Here is a 15,557-nt window from a genome sequence, read left to right as displayed (position 1 = left end):
CCCTTCTCCACGCTTGCACTGCCACTCCCTCATCTCCACTTCTAGCTCTCCTTCCACTTCCCCCGGACACCCCTCCTCCTTTGATCCAGAGCCGACAAGAACAGCAGCTCCCTGGCTTGGGCCGAGATAGATCGTCATCGTCCGGTCCGTGACTCAACTATGTGCGGATTGGTTTAGTGACCAGAAATGCTCCAATCCAGGGTTACTTTACAAATTACCATTTCCTCTCAAATGCGATAGGTTCTTATGTGATCCGGAAAAGCCGAAATTATGGGCAAATTATATCCGTTACAAAACCAGTAATAAAACAGTGGATATTAGGTTAAACTTTCGGACACCTCGTGTATCTGGGGCAAAGTTATCATCTTGTCCTGCGTTTCTGGAAATTTTCAGGGTTGACGGGGCTGTAATCCGTCCTCCGTGGCGGCTCTATGAGGCTGCGTAGCTGTACACAGTAGACAAGGCGTCGGACAAACTTGGGGTAGGTTTAAAATTATTTGTAGCTGTAGCTAAACACGTTTTGCGACATCGCTGGCAAATAGTTATAGTTGTCCTAATTAATAACGTTCTTACTGTTCTTGGCTGAAAACCATAAAAAATACAACCACGTCTGATTTGCACAGAACGTGCATTGCGCGCACTTTGACATGTCATACATACCCTTGAGTCGTTCGCTTGAATACGATTTCCAGGCCTCTTAAATTTCCTGTTTTATTATCATTATAAATCCTTTCCTTTTGAAGTTTCTGGACAACCCTTATCTTGCCAAAAAGATGAGTATAGATAAGTAACCCCTGCCATACGTTATAAGGATTTTACAAGTCCGCGTGGAGTTCCATAGCCATATAAAGGAACAAGGCCAAAGGCCAGCTTCCTTTCTAAGGTTATGTAACTCTAAAGTGACCTGCAATAGCCTTATCATATACTTCAGGGGTACTTTATTCCACATAAAAAAAACACCATAATCTTTCCCACAAACCCCTTAAAACCTCTGTGCGTAGCTCTTTCATTTGAAAGAGACTTCACGTTACCAAGCATGGAAAAATATCACCTCTAGTGTAAAATCAAACGCATCAAAAACCTGTTAGATAGTTGTTTAAAAAGATGTTAGAAACAGCTCAATACAAGTGTGTGTGTGTTTTTTTTTTTTTAAGGTGCAATAGTTCGGAAAGTCTAGAAACAGTCATAAACGTTCAAACTTTCCTATAATTATCTAAGGAATGCAAAAAAACAAACGTGGTTTCTGAAACTCATTGTAAACTAGAAAAATAGAGCAGAAGAAAGAAAAGCAACCTTTCATTTTCATTGCTTTATAGAGATTCTTCAAGAGACTGACCTGCTTTCCTCCTTGGCTGCTGCGTCTGGTGGCTGGTATTGACTTTAAAAAAGGTGTCACAAATCGATTTTCAAGAAATTCAGGACAGGACTTTATAGAGAAAAGGCAGAATTATGTGTGTGTGTGTGTGTGTGTGTATATGTATTCACTGAAAAAAACAAAGGTTACAGGGACGTTATCATTAGGTTCTGAATTTACTCGTATAACACCATAGCAATTCAACAGTTTTAGTTAGAATTATTTAAAGTAACTATAACTTGCACCCTAAGGTAACTATAACTCGGGTCCTCACCATGCACACTTTTCTCATCAATAATTTTATAGCAAATGTTGCAGTGATAATAAATGTGCAATAGAAAGTGTCATCAATGGTCTAATATGTGGAGTAATTAGCTGTGCATGGTGAAGGTGTGAGTTATAGTTACTTGCAATAACTCTACCTATAGCTGCTGAAGTTCTATGGTTTTGTATGAGTAAATTCAGAACTATAATGCCACTGTAGTCTTTATTTTTTTCAGTGCATGTCTATGTTTTTTTTAACATAAAGTAATTGTAATAGCTACAGATTAATCCAACCACCGGCCTGCAGTTAAGCCCTTATAACCACCCAACCCCGCCCTGCACACGGCCGTTAGCCGTGCGCCGGGGGAGTTGGCCATAGGTCCTGTCTCTGTCAGTGGAGCTGTGAGGGGGTGTGTCAGTGTCTGAGTAAGTGGGTGCATGAGGGGGTGTGTAAGTGGGTAGGTGCATGTATGAATGAATTCATTAATATATGAATGAGTCTGTGAATGTTTTTTTTCTTTAATTTTTTTGCTTATTCCGAATATTTGCTAATATCCAAGAATATTCTTGAATATTGCGCATGGTGAAGAAAAGTAATTTTAAACCCATGATGTGACCCTCAAACACCCCTATATCGCACCCCTGGGGTCAGGGTACCTCTACCTTGACCCCTTATACCACTTATTTCTATTTCCAGCCCTGAGGAGCCCCTCCCATAACATAAAATGGCGGCTAAAAATTTCTTGTCAGGTTGTGGCCAGCCATTCACAGCATTCCTGTTGGTGCGCGAATACTTTGCAACAAATTTGCGACCAGCGATATCCAAATTTATTTTCCCTTTAATTTCTCAAATATGACTGAACGCACTTACACCAAATTAGCGAAAACACAATCTGCATACCGAAAGCTAACTTTCTGCCAAATTTGGTGTAATTCCGTCTGCCGGTTCGGGCTGTAGTTGTGTCTAAAGGTCCTATGGGAATTGACATGGGAAATGCAATGTTTTTTGACCCCCCTCCCCCATTTTATCTCGGTCCCCGCTTGACAGATCACCCCAAAACTTTCCATGTGCAACAAGAATCACTTTGTTTTGGAAAATTTCATGAAGTTTCGTCAAACAGTGCCAGATATAGGAAGGTCAAAAACGTTTTTTTCTATGGAAACATTGTCCTACCTATAGCTAGTACCGACCACCACTAGATAATATATTGTAGTACCCAATGCTTGTCATCTGGTGTATTTTTTATTTATTTTTTTGTGGGGGGGGGTGTCAGGGGTCAGGATGCACTTAGGTAGGTTTGTGAAGTAACAATTCCTCACAAAATGCAGCAGTTAATACAGCTTTTATTAAGCAATTTTAACCTCAATAGAACCCTATTTTTCCCGGGAGCAACAGAGAAATGACTCCTGGAACACAGTGACATCACAGCTTGTTACAGCATCGGCAGAAATGTAACACATCTTCTTTCCCATAACAAACAGACAGTTTTCAAGATATAAGTGCAAAACTATAACATAGCATCAGTATGCACACAGAAATACACATGCTACTACCAGAGTTTTCAGTTTAAGACAAATATTTGCAAACCTAGCTGGCAGCTCTGCATCGCATACCATGGCCTACGTCCTTTGCACTGGTGCTATTGCTCGTCTCCTCGCCCTCTTTCACCTTCTGTAGCTCTGCCCCCACTGAGTCTTCATCATGACCTTACTAAATCCCCCTCTGTTCTTTCTCTCTTCACACTGTTGCCCTCTCTTCTTTCTCTCTTACTATAATAAAGGGCCACTAACCCGTATTCCATCTCTCACCATTTTCAGCACTGCATGCCATTCATGTACATTCTCCGTAGTTCCCAGTTCAGAGAATATGTTTGTCACAGCCTTTCTTTAACCCAAATTGCCCTTCACCCAATTTCCTTGCTGTAACCAGCTTCCCTCTTGTACTTCTTGTCTTTGCCTATCCACTGTGTTTACAACTTTGTTTTTAGTTACCTAGCTCTGGACATGTGAAAAGCTGTTTTCCCGTTGCTCCATATTGGATGCTACAATATACCCAAATAATTTCCTCTATAGCTTCCATCCCATTCTTTCTGCTGCTCACTGCCATTTAAATGCTATCTTTGATCTGGTGATTCACATGCTCCACATTGGCACTGACCTATGGGTTATGCAGTGACCCTTATGTGCTTCACACTGTGCTCAAACAAGACATTCTGCACTCAGTATAAGGTAAGTTACGTCCCATTATCTGTAATCAAGAGGCTTAGTAGCCTTCCCTCCTTAAAATTGTTTGATGCACCTTGATGGCTGACTCTGGTGATTTTCTTCAGAAACGCCACCTCCAATGACCTGGAAAAGATATTGACCATCACCGTAGTTTACTACTGAGACTCTCCTAAGTAACCTACCCTTCTAGTACAAAAAACGTTTGCCAAGCATCTTCTGACTTGTCATATTTTACCCATAGGTCCACGTCCAACTTTCAGTCTTTACTCACTCTTTTTACACATATAACCTCTTCACATCATCACCCAGACTCAAATGTTCTCCTTCAGATGTTTGTCAGGTTTTGACATAAGAGTACTTCTCATGCAAATTCTATCAATATTCTCTTCACTCCTTCAGGTGGAATGTATCTTTCTCTCCTCATAACTAGGTGGGTGCTAGCCCCTAAGTTTATTTTGCCTTTTAACTTGTCATAACACCATAATCCCGGAGCCTCTGTTCTGCCCTCCCTTCCCATCTTCAATAGCATTTTCCTCACATCTTCTCTCACCACAAGTGGGATTTTTCTCATTCAATTTAATTTTATTTATATATATATATATATATATATATATATATATATATATATATATATGTGTGTATATCCCTTCAAAGTACCAATTTTCTCTGAAAAAAAGAACTGCTTTTTTAATTAAGACGCTGCTACTTAGAATGTGCTCAGCACTGGGATCTAGAATGATGTGCAGGTCAGAATAGAGTGCCCATGATAAAAATGTTGCTTTTTCCAGATGCTTCTCTCTTTGAATAAAAACATAAACCAAATTAACCCAACTATATTATATCATCTCCTTTATACCCTTTTGGGTCTGTACAGCTACATTTCAAATCCTTTCCAAGCCAGCTTCCTCAGTGCTGTAGGCACGATTGTGTACAATGACACTGGATCCACTGTGAGTTCCACCTCCCTGTCATCCTCACCAGATCTTCTTTTTTTTTTCTTTGGTTTTGCTTCTTTTCTCCTCATCCTTGTTTTCAATGTATAGCATTAATTCAGCGCCATCCCATCCTTTCTGTATACTGGCTAGCCTGAGCCTGTGTCTGTCGTGGTAGGCCCTGGTAAGATTGAACCATTTCCCCACATTTGCAACAACCTTTGTCGTGGAAAAACATCCCTTGAAATATGCCGCATGTGTCCTGCTACCACACCTATAACAACCTTTGAAAGTAGATTTGCTGTGTGCACCTCTGACCTTGCTGGTACACCCACCCTTTTAGGGGCACGCTACTTTTTTTGATTCACCTTCCTTAGGCACTCTGTTTCCTCCTTTTTAGGTTAAAGATTATCAGACAGTGCAGCTTTCTGGTTTGCTAGCATCATCTTGGGGACATTTGGAAAGGTTACCTGGGAATGAATTCCGCCCATTGCTTACCTTTTGGCTTTTGTTTTGTAACTCACATTTGCTTGCTTTCTATTTGTTTTAGGCTGTCCAGCTTGTGTTCATCCCTTCTGTGGCCCATACCCTATTCACTGTATTCTTCCATCAGTACTCGCTTTCTGCAAAGAGCCCTTCAAATCTTGTTCTCATCTTCTCACATTTGCTGTACATTCAGAGACAGAGGTCAACTGTCAGGCTCTGTCTTCCAAGCTAGGTGTTTGCTTTTGGATTTATGTGGCAATCATGCTGGCCACTGGGGATGTGCTGGATGAAGGCTGTACAATGTTATTTATTTCTAGAACATAACAACATTTAAATGTATGGAAATGAATTGTTCAGACGTGACAAGATATCAGAATTAGGAAAGCGCAAATTATGCACTTTTGTTTTGGTAATTCTCAAGTGTGGTTGTAACAAATATTTTATTATGACAAAAACAAATCAGACTATGATGACACCAACACATTATCATTTGTGTGCTGTATACGTTTATCAGTAAAACTGTATGTTGGTGCAAATGTAATCATCATTTCAATTGAAGATATGTTGTCTGTAATGGCAGTGTGCAACCACACCATGCATAATTCACTTTACCCCGCCCCACTCTACTCTGCACCACTCCATGCCACTGCACTCTACTCTGCACCACTCCACTTTATGCCACTCCACACTGTGCCACTGCACTCTTGTCTGCACTACTCCACTCTATACCACTTCACTCTACGCATCTCTGTTCTACTCTGCACCACACTACGCTATCACAGTAGTCTACTCCACTCTACAATGCATCACTGCACTCTACATCACTCCAGTCTCTACCCTCCCCTCTTCACTCTACACCACTCCATCCCATGTTACATCACTCTGCAATACTGCACTATGTCACTCTACTCTATGCTACTCTACTGTACCCTACACCATTCCACTTTACCTTGCACCACTCTTCTCTGTGCCACTTCCCTCTACTCTGCTCCCCTGCACTTTTTCCCACTCCATTTGCGCCCCTCTGCTCTATGGCACTGCATTCTACTGCACTTCTGTCTACACTGCACCACTCCACTCAGCTCTACTGTACTCTGCACCACTCTGTCACTGCATTCTACACCAATGCACTCTACTCCACTTTCCCCAAAACCTATGTACTCTACAGCACTGCATTCTATGCCAATCTACTCCACACTATTGCTCTCTACACTACTTCACTTTACGGCACTCTGCTCTACACTATTGTATTTTGCATCACAGCACTCTGTTGTACTCTGTACCACTGTACTTAACACCAGCAGTTCTTGGAGACCACTGGGGGTCCGCAAGGCATACACAGAGGGTCCCTGATTGCCTAAAAAATATTAACATAATAATAAGTTTATACAAATAAAGAAGCAAAATGTAAAATTAAACATTTTAAAATGTTCTGTAAATGTGGAGGAATTTGAAATTGGAGACTAAAAATTAAGTTGCTATCCTTTGATTGATTCGTAGGAGCACTACAAGTGCATGGAACAGAATATATTATGGGCGATGGGTGGCCTTAAATATAAAAAAGCTTCAGCCTTCCCATTAAAATTTGTATTTATTTATATTAATTTGTGATCATAAATGCTATTTAATCGTTTGTGTATTTGATGAAATATTATTTCTATATTTTTGTGTATCGTTTTGCAGTTCTAACTATCAAAAGTGCTTGGGCTAGGGTATCCGGATTCCATTAATTACTCAGTGGGGCGGGGACAGTCCCTATATTTCAATAATTATTCACTTGGTCCCCCGAATTCCAGTAATGATAAAGTGAGGGTCCACAGAAGTCAAAACATTGACCACCACTGCTCTCTATGCCACTCTACTCTGCACCACCCTAATCCAGTGCCCTCAACGCCGCTGCACTCTACTTTACTGCAATCTATGCCAGTACAGTCTAGGCCATTACCCTCTATGCTAATCTACTCAGCAACAGTGCACTCTCCACCACTGAACTTTGTGCCACTCTACTTTATACCTCTACACTCTACTGCACTCTTGTCAGTGCACTGTGTGGCACTACACTCTAGGCCTATGAGGAAATGGGGTGTATTATATATCTTTTTTTTTATCTCTTTATTGAATTTTACAGTTAGCAGCTCTTACATTGATTAATAAACAGTGTATTTTTTTATGCAATTGTGAGTTTCTTTTTTTGTTTTCCGTTATTTTACTTCTGATCATTTTATACATTTTGTTCTACATATTTAGCAGTTAGAATCTTTATTGTATTTGGTTCAAAGAGCATTGTAAAAGTAATGAGAAAACTGTAAAGAAGAAAACAAAAGATGAAGAAGCCAGAATGGGGCTGTGAAAACAAGGTTATATATATAATAATGGGTTGGGGGGAGGTGAGAAAGATGCTAGTGATGAAGATGCGTTGGTGGGGGAGTTGACGGTTTCTTTGTGGATGTTTGTTAGGCTGGCGAGGTCCGTGTGGGGTTTTGGGGGTTCTGTATTTCAGTCTTGTGTGTTTCTTTTAGAGGAGTATTGCGAGTACTTGTGTATGGTTTGCGGTTGTAGTGACTTGTTGCTGCAGTCATTTTTCACCCTGGTATAAAGCCAGATTGATCTGGGTGTATTAGGGTAGTCATTAGCGGCAGGAGGCGATTGGCTAGGATTTTCCCCAGAATTTTATAATCCGAATTTAATAGAGATAAGGGTCTGTAGGAGCGGACGTTTAAAGGGTCACAACCTTTTTTGTGTAGGACTACAATTGTCGCTTCCCTTTGCGTTTCTGTGAGTTGTCCTCTTTCATATGCTTCTTGTAGCATAATTTGGAGTGATGTGTGATTATCTGTGGTGTGAAAGTTTGGTAGTATTCGATGGGGAGACCATCTGTTTCTTGAGTCTTATTGTGTGCCAACTGTTTTAATGCCTGTAGTATCTCTTCCCTTTCGATTGGTCTATCAAGGTTAGTTATTTGTTCTGCATTTAGTCTTTTCATTGGGGTTTGTTGAAAGAACTTTGCCAGTTGTGTCGGATGTGGGGGAGGTTCAGCTGTGTACAGTGTGCTATAGTATTGTTTGAATGTGTCGTTAATCTCTTGTTGTGTGTTTATCATTGTTCCTGTGTCTTGGCGTATAGCGTTTATGGGAGTGACTTTCTGTGTCCCTTTTGCTAGCCACGCTAACAATCTGCTAGAGCGGTCGCCTTCAGCGTGTAGACGTGCTATGTAGTGTTTATGATCGAATTTACACAATCGTGTCTCGGTTGCGTTCCATTGATTTTTGAGGTTAGCTAGTTCGTTACTATTGCCTCTCCCCAGAGCCATTTCACATTGTGTGTTGCGAATTTTGCTTTCTGTTTCGTGTAGTTCTGCACTTAATGCTCGGCGGACCCCTCCTGCCGTTGCTATACACATGCCCCTTATAACTACCTTGTGACCGTCCCATTCTACAGCACGTGATGTTGTTGTCTTTGTATTAATTGCGAAGTATGTTTCTATTTCTTCTGCTATTTTAGACCGGAAAGGGGGATCTCGTAATAGGGTGGGTTGTAGGCGCCATGTTGGTATGCATGTTGTTTGTCTGCCCCATTTTAATGTTACTAGTAGCGGACAGTGGTCTGATAGGGTTTTGGCGAGGTATGTTGCGTTATGTATCATATGTGCTAGCCCGTTAGTGCATAATAATAAATCTGTTCTCGTATGGAGATGGTGTACTGGTGAGTAGAAAGAGTATTCTCTATCTGTGGGGTGTAAGCGTCGCCATATGTCTCGTAGTTCTCTTTCTTGTATCCATTTATTGAATGCACAGGACAGTGTCTTGCACTGGGTGTCTCTCATTGGGGGGTGTGATCTATCTAATGACATCTCAATTATACTATTAAATTCACCTCCCCAAATAGTGGGTATGGTCGGGTCGTATGGGATTTGCGTGGTGATAGTTCGGAGGAATTCTCCCTGTCCCATGTTGGGTGCATATAGTCCAATTATCGTTAGGTGCTTTCCGTCTAACTCTCCATCTAGACTAGTGTATCTTCCATTGTTGTCTGTATGTACATTTTTGATTGCGTACAGTACACCCGGAGCTATCCAAATTAATACTCCCTTCGCATATGTCGAGGTTTTGGTTCCGTGTGTTATTCCCGACCATTTTTTGTCTATTTCACGCAGTTCGTGTGCTGTGGCATGCGTCTCTTGTAGGATAGCTATGTGTATTTTGTGTCGTTTAAGGTATGAGTGTATCTTATGTCTTTTAGTCATATTTGCTAGTCCCCTAACATTCCAGGTTACTATATTATATACCGTCATTTTGTGTGGATTGCTTAGTATAGTGTGTTTCACGTGTCCCGGGTCCCAGGCCGTTACACACGCCACGCCCCAAATCTCCTTTGTGTGGGATATTAAGCATCTTGTGGGAGAGAGTAAAAGTAAAAGAGAGAGTAGAACTTACATTGGTTAATCTTACTGGGGGCTGCAAGGCACAACTGGTGCAACTTTGTACATTTGCAACTGCAAGGTCTTTTCGGTTACCCATTGGGTTGGGGGGAGGGGCGTTGTTCTGTTTCCCAGAGTGTCTCCGATTTCCAGCCCGGTTGTTTGTACTTGCATCCCCTCACGTGTTCTATTTGTGTCAAGTCTGGTTGTTGCTCTAGGCTTACTTGATTTTTGGGGGAAGAGTTTCTGTGATATTTTCATTGTTCTGCTTTTGTTCCTTGAGTTCTTGAGTGCGCACTGAGGAAGTCCCACTATTACAGAGTTAAAGGTCATCCGCCGAGCGTGGGGTAAACATTGGTCCCGCGGTGAGTGCCGACGCAGTTAGGCCTTGTTGACTGTTCGTTGAGTCTGAATCTGAATTGTTTGTGTCTTGGCTGGATCGTGGTTGAATGGATGAAAACCTGTTCGCCAGTTTTAAGACTTGGAGTTGTTCCGCCTCTACTTGCGATTTTATTGGACCTGATTCTGTCTTACGTGTTGATTTTTCTTTTGCGTTGCGATTGTGGAGTCAGCCACTCTTTTTGTTTTCGGGTCTCATCTGTAGGGTCTATCAGTCCTTTCGCATGTATCCAAGTCCATGCATCTTCTAATGTTGGGAATATATGCGACCTTTCACCGTCCACTACCCGCAGTTTAGCTGGGTACATCAATGAGTATGAATAGTTTTTATCTCTCTATTTGTTTTGCTGTGTTGAAGGTAGCGCGTTTGCGTTGGACTTCAGCTGTGTAGTCTGGGTAGGCGTGATTTTTGTGTTCTCTATGTCAATTGGGCCTGTTGTGCGGAAGTTTCTTAGTATCTGGTCCCTGTCTCTGTAGTTGAGAAGTCTCTCGATTAGTGGTCTTGGTGGGGCTCCCGGATGGGGAGGGCCCCCTGGAACTCTGTGTGCTCGTTCCACTATTAATAGTGGTGGGGGGTCGTTTGTAAATATATTTTCACTAAGCCAGCGCTCTAGGAATAGTTCTGCGTTTGGGAGTTCGGTCTTCTCCGGGAAACCGAGGAATCTCACATTATTGCGGCGAGAGCGCCCTTCCGCCTTGTCGGCCCGTTTGTTTAGGCGTAGTATTTCAGTTTCCTGTTGTTGAAGCCGTTGTTTTAGGTCTGTTATGTCTGGTTGCGTCGATTTAAGGGTTATTTCAGTTGTTGCAACCCTTTCTGTGAGTTTTCGTTGTTCCATTCGAAGCGTGTTGACTTCAGCCACTACAGTGTCTATTTTTCCTTCTAACGATGTTTTGGTGTCAAGTATTGTTTGGAGTACCTTTTCCATTTGCACGGAGTGGGCGGCTAAGGTCTCTGTTACTCTGTGTAGGACATTTGGGTGAGGTTCTATGTCCATTTCTGAGGCTGATGAGGGTCCAGTTTCAGTTTGTGTTTTTTTGCTTTCGGTTTCACCATTTTTATATCAACCTTAAGTTCAAGTGTTTCAGATTCTAAGTTTATGCAGATTGTCCTCCGCGGTAGCAACCCGTCTCGGGACCGTTGATCAACAACGTCGCTCTATCCGGTGGTCTTGATTTTATAGTTGTGACTGCATGTGTGTTTGGTGCTATGTCCCGAATTTGGGGCTAGGTGAGGTAGAGATCCCCGCCACCCTGCGCGTGCATGCAGCTGTCACCCCGCTCCCCTCTCAGCCGTGTTTATCCTGTGACATCCGGCCCGTGCCCCTCGACAACTTCCACACTAGTGAGCCTCTCCGTGTCAGCCGTAGAAGAACTGCAGAAATGCGCAGCTATAGTGGAGCGGCGCCGCACCGCGTGCCTCGTTCGATTTATCGGGTTGATTTAAGCGTTGGTGCTTATTGCGCACGTCCACCGATGTCGGTGTCGTCTACGGGTTTCAGCGCGTTCAACGGCCGGGGCTCGATCTCACCTCCATCGTTTCTTTAGGCCCTTTGCTCCGCACCACCCCGCCGATCACGTCCATGTTTAAGCGATTTTGAGCCCTCGTCGCTAGGTGTTTCCGCTCGCCCAAGGCCTAGCTCCGCAAGTGGTCTCGGCGTTGGTAGTGGCGTTAGCAGCGGTGCGAGTCAGGGCCCGATATAGGTCTCGGGGGTCATGCGCTCCTCACCTCCGTCTCGTCCCGCTCGGGCGGCCGGATTTCTCCCGATTCGAGTAGGCTCACGTGTGGGCGCCGCTGCGGCTCCTTTGCGGGTCGTCCGGTCTGCGCTCACTGCGTCGTGGGTTTCCGTTGTTCGGTCTTACTTATTGTGTTTCCCATATTGCACTCATTTGCAGCAGTTTTCATGTGCAATATCTGGGATTTCGTTGCTTTATCAGGATCTTTTGTCGGCTGTGGACGGAGCTCACTTTAGGGCGTCCTTTCACGTCGCCATCTTGGCCACGCCCCCAAATGGGGTGTATTATATGGTGTGCTAGTATTATCTCACCTTGTAATACACTTAACAACCCTTTTAGGTCCAGTAGGTTTTGTCTGCAAAACCCTCAGATCAACCCTGGGTAGCTGTGGCCCTGAGCAGCAAGGCTCACACAGAGAAACTAGTGTAAAACATTTAAACATCACCAAAACACTTAAAGAAGAAATTGACACAACGCTCAAGAGATCCGACAGTAAAAGTAGACTGTATTTTTATAGGAATTTAGACACTAGAACGAAAAAGATCCACCAGAGTGTTCCAGAGATAGATTTTACACACAATAATAAATCAAAGCAATTTCACTGAACTGCGAACAAGCCTTGGCAAAATCAACAAGCTGGACACTTAGAAACAGTGTAAATGTGGTTGGTTAGAATTACTTGAGGGTTACCAGCTCCAGTAGGGAGCTAGTCAAGGGGATCAGCAAGGTCCTCAAGAACAGTTATATTTTCAGGAGAAGCAGTCCTTCAGCAATTCCCTGCACTTTATTTGCATTGTTGTGGATTCCTATGGAGTGGTCCTGATGCAAGGGATAAACAATGGTGAGGATGCGATACGGTCGGCTGGGGTCTCCTGCTAGGATTCTTCAGTCCACAAAAATGGTGAGGGGGTCCTGGTTGCAGGGTGAATGTCCCAGGTAGTCTTCTTTGGTCTGATCGAAGTCCAGTCACCACTTGACTACCTGACCCCTATTGCTGCGGTCACAGGTGAATCCTCCCTAGGTCGATAACTCACCTTCTGAGGGTCGCAGAAACTCACTGACAGCACTCCTGGGTTCAATGAATTTGTGTGTAACTCTCTACGATGGGTCTTGCTCTTCGGTACTGCATGGCGGCAGTGGTAGTTACTTGAGTTTGGATATACCAGCCTGCCCCACTAGGCTTCTTCAGTTGTGGACTCGCATTCTTGTGCTGGGAACAAGAGGCCACTAAGCAGGCCCTTGGAGTTCTCTTGACTTGTCTTGGCTCTGAAGACAGCTTCTTCTCGAGCAGGACACTGCATGCACAGTCCCTCTCTTCGCTACCCACCAGGTGCAGTCCTTATTGGTGCAGCTTCTTTGGTGGCCCCTCTTTGCAGCAGGGCAAACCTACTATGGTCCTTCTTCCAAGTAGGTCAAGATCTGAGGTCTGGGTGCCATCTTTGTTTGTCAAGCGCCCTAAGGTCAGGATATTGTTGATTGTCAATGGGCTACTAGGTGCCCTCCCACCTAGTGACCACTTCTTGTGAAGTGGGTCATCTGGCTATCTCAGGATGCACCATTGTGTTAATTCCCAAGGTAGCAAGACGCCCTCAGTGTTCAGACGATGCTAGCCCAACCCCGGGGGGGGCTAAAAGCCCCTGGAGAGAGAGGTTTGGCAACTGTTTTCCTCTTTCTGCTTCCAGTACCAGCCTGTACATCCTGACAGCAGATGGCCACTTCATGCACAACTAATCCTGCTGTTGTGTGTCTGTCTGGGAGGAATTCACAAAGTGCAATTGTCAGATATACCCAGTCATGTGACCAAGACAGGCTGCAGTGGCATTTTCAAAATTGTAAAGTAAAAATCATACTTTTCCATTAAAGAGGGTTTTGTTGTTACAGTTTCACAGGTGCCAAACATTACACATCTACGTGCTCCAAAGTAGGAAGTACAGCTTTTTAAGTGTAATAAAGAATCCCAAATGTTATCCTAGTTGAGGGGTAGGCCTCATAGTAGTTTAAAACACATTTTGGAGTTTTTTACTTTTAGGACATGTAAAACTTAAAAGTATATGCCTTTTTAATTACATAGCACCCTATCCTTTGGGCTACCTAGAGCCTACCTTAGGGGAGACATATGTAATAAAGGGGCAGTTTAAGGCTTGGTGAGGGCATTTAAATGCCAAGTAAATATGGCAGTTTAAAACAGCATGCAGGCTGCAATGGCAGGCGTAGGACATGTTTTGAGGAGCTACTTAAGTGGTTGGCACAACAGGTTCTGCATTCCTACTGGTAGCATTTAATTTGCAGGCCCTGGGTATATGGTATACTACTCTACAAGGTACTTACATGTAAATTAGATATAGGCCATTAAGGTATATGCCAGTCAAACCATATTTAGGAAAGTGAACGTAAGCACTTTAGCACTGGTAAAGTACACAGAGTGCTAAGGCCACCAAAACAGTTTCATAAGAAATTGGATGAAAGAAGGCAAAACATGTGGGGAAGACCACCCTAAGGTTGACAGGTCCAACAGTGTCCTAAGATTAGCTCAAAGGGACTGAAACCAACTCCTTTTTAAATGACCTCTCTATAGGAAAACAGGTATAAGAGGAGAATGTCCTATCTCCTGGGTTTTTCAGGCAAACCTATGATCATGCCTATTATGGTTTTGTTGAACCTCTCAGCGATGCCATTACCTGGGGAATGATATAGGTTCTTCCCACATTGCCTTCAGACGGACATGAAATGTGTGCCCCTGCCTGCGATAACCTCCTTAAGGAACCCAACCGTAATGAAGATTCAGAGGAAGCCTCTAGCCACTGCAGGGACAGTGGCTGTCCAAGTGGAATTGGCTCATGATACCTGGAGGCATGGTCCACTGCAGCCTGGATGAAACTTGTTCCATAAAGTTGTGGGTGGGTCTAGAGGATCAACAATGTCTACCCCCACCCTCTCACAAGGAGTCCCCACCGCAGGTAGTGGTATCAGGGGAATCTTGGTTTGTTTCCAACCTTGCCACTGGTTTGCCATGTCCAAAGGATTGAAAAAACTCCTTGAGCTTCCCAGGAATCTGTGTCTAGTAGAAGTGGTTGAGCAGCATTTCCTGGGTCTTGGTCTGCCCCAGGTCACCAGCCAACAGGACACTGTGGGCCATGTTAAGGAGAAACTACTTGTACTGTTGAAGGACCACCAGTTTCCTGGATACCTCTGGTTTGGGGTCCCTTGGCTCACTGTACAGGAGCCCCTCCTCCCAATATATTTTATGGGTATCACTGGTATTGTCATGGTCACGCAGTTTACAGTCAGATGTTTCACAGAACATTCCAGGCGTATGTTCATTGAGATGCAAAAAGATGGTTCACAAAACGTTGAGGGTAGGGTGTAGTCACAAGTGTAAAAATGTAATAGAACTGTAATGAAAACACATAACTGAGACCTTGCAGTCTATCTACCAATTTAAGTGTTCTGATTTGTTTTGCTCCTATTTAAATCTTTGTTTGCATTACACTTCTGAATTACAAGAAATGTTATTTTGTAATTCCTGATATATTTTGAAATACTTGTACTATTCATTTACAAACCGTTAGAGTGAGTGTTAGGGAAAAGCACTGACATCTTACAGTCTTTGTTTCACAATGATTATCAGCTCACTTGACAAAAACCTCTAACTGTAATAAGACAAAGAAGCGTAAATGCCATTTCCAGGATAAAGTAAGAAATAATTAATAAAAAGACAAACTGACATTTGACCTCTGTCCTTGAA

The 15,557-nt window shown here is 43.2% G+C and overlaps 1 protein-coding gene across 1 annotated transcript in view; it reads left to right on the top strand.

The window, feature by feature from the left end:
* Positions 1-229: 229 nt before the first annotated feature.
* LYST (lysosomal trafficking regulator) overlaps positions 230-15,557 on the top strand; it is a 2,674,875-nt gene continuing 2,659,547 nt past the window's right edge. The window contains 1 exon segment of the mRNA XM_069234946.1: positions 230-481. The gene's annotated coding sequence lies outside the window, so the exon portion shown is untranslated.

The sequence above is a fragment of the Pleurodeles waltl genome, chromosome 5 (assembly GCF_031143425.1).
Source record: "Pleurodeles waltl isolate 20211129_DDA chromosome 5, aPleWal1.hap1.20221129, whole genome shotgun sequence".
Taxonomy (NCBI): Eukaryota; Metazoa; Chordata; class Amphibia; order Caudata; family Salamandridae; genus Pleurodeles; species Pleurodeles waltl.
Note: the sequence above shows the minus strand (reverse complement) of the source record. Positions and strands in the feature narration are given on the sequence as shown.